This window comes from Chrysochloris asiatica, unplaced genomic scaffold, assembly GCF_000296735.1.
Source record: "Chrysochloris asiatica unplaced genomic scaffold, ChrAsi1.0 scaffold00001, whole genome shotgun sequence".
NCBI lineage: Eukaryota > Metazoa > Chordata > Mammalia > Afrosoricida > Chrysochloridae > Chrysochloris > Chrysochloris asiatica.
The window spans coordinates 58,461,565-58,468,560 of record NW_006408519.1 but is presented as its reverse complement, the minus strand read 5'-3'; the positions used below and the strand labels follow the sequence as shown (position 1 = coordinate 58,468,560).

General features: G+C 38.7%; 1 pseudogene; it reads left to right on the top strand.

The window, feature by feature from the left end:
- LOC102838860 overlaps window positions 1-6,996 on the top strand; it is a 132,758-nt pseudogene that overhangs the window by 13,750 nt on the left and 112,012 nt on the right.

Here is a 6,996-nt window from a genome sequence, read left to right as displayed (position 1 = left end):
GGAGAAGGATATCATGTTTGGTAAGGTAGAGGGTCAGAGAAAAGGAGGAAGACCCCCAGAGAGATGGATTGGCAAAGTGGCAGCATCAATGAGCTCAAGCGAGGCAACAATTGTGAGGTTGAACCAGGACAGGGCAAGTGTTTTGTTCTGTTGTGCATAGGGTTGCTATGAGTCAGAACCAATTTGTTGACATCGAACAACAACAACAACATTCATGTAGACCTTGCCAGATGGAATACACAGGAATCAAATTAATGACATCTGTGGAAAAGGATGATGGAGAAGCTGAATATAATCAATAAGAACAAGGCCAGGAAACTACTGTTCACCAGACCATCAATTTTTCTCATCCATTTTTTAGTTTAGGTAAAGAAATGGAATAGAATTCCATGAGAGCCAAATTAAGACTTTGAGTGTACCCCATCTAAACTTAAAGACCACCTCAAGAACAGATTTAACACATTACGAAGTAACGATCAAAGATCAGATGAGTTATGTGATGACATGAAGAACATTATATATGAAGAAAGCAAAAGGCCATTAAAAAGACTAAAAGTAAATACTGAAATGGTAGCCAAAATACTCTTAAATTTGTTCTTGAATCACTAAAGCTTATGGAAAAAATGGAGAAGTAAAACAGATGAACAGAGAATTGAAAGGACAGCTTGTGAAAATCAAGTAAAGTATTATATAATGAAATCTGCAAAGACCTAAATTAGAAAATCAAAAAGGATGAACAGTTTTGGCATTCTCCAAGCAGAAGTAACTGAAGACTATCACCAACTCTTGAATTGCAATATTGAAAGAATCTATGGGCAGAATATTATCAAAAGAAAATAGAAGAATATATAGTAGCTAAAAAGGAGCTCTGGTAGCGTAGTGGTTATAAATCGGGCTGCGAACCTTAAGGTCAGCGTTTCTAAACTACCAGCCACTCCATGGGAGAAAGATGAGGCTTTCTACTCCCGTAAAGATTTACACCCTCGGAAACCCTGTACAGGATCGCTATGGGTTGGAACCAACTCGACGGCACTTAACAACAACAACAACAATTGTTGTTGAATATACAGTAGTGAGGTTGGCTCAGAACTGGGCAGTGTTTCGTTCTGCTATGCATAGGGTCGCTATGGGTCGGGACTGACTCAATGGCACCTAACAATAACAACAACCATTGTTGTTGTTGTTGTTGTTGGTTTCCCTCAAATCAGTTCTGACTTTTAGGAACCCTATGAACAACAGAACAAACCCTGCCTAGTCTGGCACTATTCTCATAATTGTTCCTAATTGAGCCCCTTGTAGCAATCACTGTGTTAAAGCACATCCTGTTGATGGTTGTTTCTCTTTGTTGATAGTCCCCCAGGCCCCCTTTACCAAGCATAATGTGCTTCTCCAGGGATGGTCCCTTCTGTCGTATCCAAAGTACAATATATGAAGCCTCGCCATTGCCATTCTCACTTTTAAGGAGCATTCCAGCTATGTTTTTTCCTAGACAGATTTGTTCTTCAGGCAGTCCATGAGGCTGTCAAATAATTTTGCAAACACCATAATTCAAATACATGGATCCTTCTACAGACTTGCTTAGTCATTGTTTGACTTTCACATACATATGTTGTTGTTAGGTGCAATCGAGTTTGTTTCACCTCATAGCAACCCTATGCATAACACAATGAAACACTCCCTGGTCCTGCACCATCTTCAGTTACTACTGTTGATTCCATTGCTATTGCCATCATGTCAATCCATCTCATTGGGGGCTTTCCTCTTTTTCGCTGACTTGTCACTTTACAAAACATCATGCCCTTTCTCCAGGGGCTGGTCTCTCCTGATAGTATGTCCAAAGTAAGAGAGATGAAGCCTCACCATCCTTGTTTCTAAGGATTTTCTGGCTGTGGTTCTTCCAACACAGATTCATTTGTTCTTCTAACAGTCCATGGTACTTTTAATACTCTTCTCCAACACCATAACTCAACTGCTTCAATTCTTCTATTAGCTTCACACTGTAACTTTCATACACAGATCAGGCTATTGAAAATACTATGGCTTGAGTCATGAGCACCTTAGTCCTCAAACTTATATCTCTGCTCTTGAATACTTTAAAGAAGTCTTGGTACAGCAGATTTGCCTAGGGCAACACATCATGATTTCTTGACTGCTTCCATGAGTGTTGATAGTAGATCCGAGAAAAATGAAGTATTTGGCAACTTCAATCTTTTCTCTATTTATCTTGATGTTATTTATTGGTCTAGCAGTGAGGATTTTTGTTTTCTTTCCATTTGGGTGCAATCTATACTGAAGGCTGTGGTCTTTGGTCTTCATCAGTATTTTAAGTCTTCTTTGCTTTCAGCAAGCAAGGTTGTATCATCTGTATATTGTAAGCTGTTAATGAGTCTTCCTCCAATTCTGATGACATGTTCTTCATATAATCCGTCTTCTCTGATATTTGCTTAGCATACAAATTGAATAAGTATGGTGAAAAATACAGCCATGGTTTACACCTTTCTTTTTTCTTCATACCTTTAAACCATTCAATATTCCATAGTTCTGTTTGAATATCATTTGGTTTCTTGACTGCTGCTTTGCTTCTTTGATTGTTGATTGTGCATTCAAGAAAAATAAAGTCTTAGGCAACTTTAAACTTTTCTGTTATTGGTCCCTGTTTTATCTGGAACTTACTTGATATGACTTTTCCTTCCAAAGTCTACCATCAAATGATTAGGTTTGGGACCATGAAAATAAGGTGTACAGGACTCTAACACTGGGATTGGTTAGATTTGTCATCCAGCTTGGCTTAAATGGAGACTTCTCAGAAGCAAAAACAAATGGCCCCAAGACTATCAAAAAAGAAGACTATCAAGAAAGAAGAAGGAACATTAGACTCCTACCTGAGAAAGTGGTGACAGCAGAGGTAGTGGCATGGAGAGACAGAGCCGCTGTGGTCTTCCTGACTCATTGACTCATGGACCAATAAAACTGAGTGCCTACAGGCAGAAGATTGGCTTACAGAATATGCCCTTTGGACATTTACAAACTGGTTAGAGGAGCATTTTAACACTTGTCTACTTGTCTAAGCAGAGCAGGGAGTTCTGGTGTGGTGTTGTGGGTTAATGCACCAGACTGCAAAGCCATTTGAACTGCAAGGTCGGCGGTTCAAGCTCACCAGTCACTGTTTGGAAACCCTATGCAGGGTCACTATGGGTCAGAACCGACTCGATGGCACTTAACAACAACAACAAGCAGAACAGAAGCCAAAGGGCCACATGATTGAAAGGCTGAAGACAAGAGTGAGGTGTGGCTGTCCTATGGCAGACAATAAGAATTCCCGACTGAAGAATTGCTGCATCCTGAGTTGTTTATGATCCTGAATTGTAACCTGTTCACTTCTTTATTTAAACCCCATAATCATGAGTATTTTATCTGAGTTCTGTGTGTTCACTGCAGCAGATTATCAAACTAGATGTGAAGCAGAGAATGCTGTGGGAGGAAGAGTTGGTGTCGGAAGAGGACAAAGAAGGTTCTAGAGGCATGTCTGGCCTCTGCCACGTAGGAATTGACCTTGTGCTGATTTTGAGTTTGATTATCCTTTCCCCTTGTGAAGTCAGAGAAAGTCAGACATGACATCCACTGTGTTTTTACAGTTAAATCGTGAGGATTTTCATTTTCTTTACATTGAGGTGCAATCCATACTGAAGGCTGTAGTCTTTAATGTTCATCACTATTTCAAGTACTCTTCACTTCCAGCAAGCAATGTTCTGTCCTCTGCATATCTAAGATTGTTAGAGTATCCCTCCGGTCCTGATGCTACTCTCTTCTTCATATCATTCAGCTTCTCAGATTATTTGTTCAACATACAAATTGAATGAGTATGGTGAAAGGATACACCCCAGATCCACACCTTCCTGATTTTAAACTATTTTGAAATATTCTTTTGTTCTGTTTGAATCACTGCCTCTTGGTCTATGTACAGCTTCCTGATGAGCACAATCAAGTTTTCTGGAAAACCCATTCCCAATGTTATGCACATTTGTTATGCTCCACCCAGTTGAATGCCTTGCATAGTCAATAAAGCACAAGTAAACATCTTTCTGGCATTCATTCATCTGAAGTCAGCAATGATATCCCTCATTTGATGTCTTCTACTAAATCAGTCTTGAATTTCTGGAAGCTCCCTGTCAATGTACTGGTGGAGAAAAGAAGATTATTGCTTTGATTAAAGACAAGGCTTGAGAGTTGGTGCCAACAAAGTCTATGTATAACAGTCCCATATGGCCTGTGAAAGAGACAGATGGCTCATGGAAATTAACAGTAGATTATTTCTGTTTTTAGGTGTTGTCAAGTCCGTCCCAACTTATATCCACCCTATGCACAACAGAACGCAACACTGTCTGATCCTTTGTCATTCTCACAATTGCCATCCTTGAGCCCATTGCTGCTGCCACTGTGCCAATCCATCTCATTCCTGTTTTTCGCTGGCCCTCCACTTTAAAAAGCAAGATGTCCTTCTCCTGGGTCTGGTCCCTTCTGACAAAATGTCCAAAATATGAGAGGTGAAGTCTCATTTTCTTGGCTTCTAAGGAACATTCTGACTGTACTTCTTCCAACACAGATTTGTTTGTTCTTCTGGCAGTCCATGGTACTTCTAAGATTTGCTCCAATACCATAACTCAAATGCATCAATTCCTCTATGGTCTTCCTTATTCATTGACCAACTTTCACATGCATATGAAGCTATTAAAAATACCAGGGTTTAGCTCAGGCGTACCTTAGTCTTCAAACTGATATTTTGTTCTTGAACACTTTAAAGAGGTCTCATGCAGCTGGTTTGTTTAATGCAATACAACATTTAATTTCTTGACTGCTGCTTCCATTCGTGTTGATAGTGGATCCTAGCAAAATGAAGTCTTTGACAACTTCAATTTTTGCTCCATTTAACATATTCCAGTTGTGAGGAGTTTTGATTTCTTTACACTGATGTGCAACCCATATTGAGGGCTCTAAGTATTTAATCTTCATCAGTAAGTATTTTAAGTCCTCTTAACTTTCAGCAAGCAAGGTTGTCTCATCTTGGGATTGCAGGTTATTAATGTGTCTAATCCTGATGCCACATTCTTTTTCATATATTCCACTGACAAGAATTATTTGCTCAGCATACTAATTGAATAACTATGGTGAAAGAATACAACACTGACACACATCTTTCTTGATTTTAAACCATTCAATATCCCCTTATTCAGTCTCAACAACTACTTCTTGGTATATGTAGAAGTTCCTCATGAGCACAATTATGTGTTTTGGAATATCTATTATTTGCAATGTTATTTATAGCTTGTCATGATCTACATAGTAGAAAGTCTTTGCATAATTAATAAAGCACAGGTAAACATCTTTCTGGTATTCTCTGCTTTCAGCAAAGATACATCTGACATCAGCGTTGATAGCCCTCTTTCCATGTCCTAGTCTGATTTCTTCTTGAACTTCTAGCTGTTCCCTATTGAAGTATTGTTGCAGCCATTTTGAATTATGTTCAACAAAATTTTACTTGCATATGACATTAATGCCATTGTTCAATGAATTTTGCATTCGTTGGGCTACCTCTCTTTGGAATAGGCACAAATATGGATCTCTTTCAACCAGTTGGCCAGATAACTGTCTTCCAAATTTCTTGGCATAGATGAGTAAGTGTCTCAAGTGCTGCATTAGTTTGTTGAAATAATTCAATTTGTAGATTTTTGATGCCTAAATAAAATGTTTTCAATTGTTCCAGACAGGTATTGATGGTGCAAAAAACACAGCAGGCTAAAGGAGACTCGTACTCAGTGGTTGATCTTGAAAATGCCTATTTCTTCATTACAATCTCAGAACAATTAGCCAGTTTACTTTCATGTGGGAAATAACCCAGTTCACACTCAGCATGTAGCTAAAAATTTATTTGAATTCACTGGCTTACTACCATAGTATGGTTAGAAGAATCTTAGACTTTGTGCCAATATCAAGTACAGTGAGGATAATATGTTAATACCAGACATGGAAGAACAGGCTAGCAAAGATTTGACAAGGTTGGTGGCCCACACAACTGACAGAAGCCCATTAATAAATACAGAAGAAATCCAGGACCCTAAACAAATGGTGAAATTCTTGGGAATAACTTTGACTGAAGCAAACTATGACTTTCCGTTGGCAACCAAGAATGAGTTTTTTGGGGGTATTACCTACTCTCAAGAATAAGCAGGAGGCCTAACTTTGGTTGATCCATTTGGATTTTGGAGGACATAGAATCCACATCTGGGGCTAGTACTGGGTCCTATCCTTAAAATCACTGGGAAGAAAACTGCATTCCAATGGGGGCCTGAGCAACAACAGCAATGTCTGGGATACAGAAAGGAGTCCAACTCTCCTCATCTTCAGGGCATTATGATTTACATTTAGACATGCTTTTGGAGGTGTCTGCCACACATGCGTATCCAGACTGGAGATTATGGCAAAACCCTAAGAATTCTGCCCTATGACTACCATCAGGATTCTGGTCTAGAAACTTTCCTGATGTTCCAACATGATACATGACATTTGAAAGGTAATTATCACTCCTATTGGACATTGATTACAACTTAATGTAAATAAAACAAAAATCATCACAACTGGACCAGTAAACCATATCATGATAAACAGAGAAAAGATAAAAGTTGTTAAGGATTTCGTTTTACTTGGATACATAATCAATGCTCATGGAAGCAGCAGTCAAGAAACAAAATTATGTATTTCACTGGGAAAATCTTTTTGCAAAAGACCTCTTTAAAGTGTTGAACAAGTACACCACTTTGAGGACTAAGGTGTGCTTGATCTAAGTCATAGTATTTTCAATCACTTCATAAATATGTGAAAGCTGGACAATGAATAAGGAAGAATCTAGATGAATTGATGCCTTTGAATTACAGTGTTTGCAAAGAATATTTAAAGTATCATGAAATCCCAGAAGAACAAATCTGTCTTGGAAGAAGTACA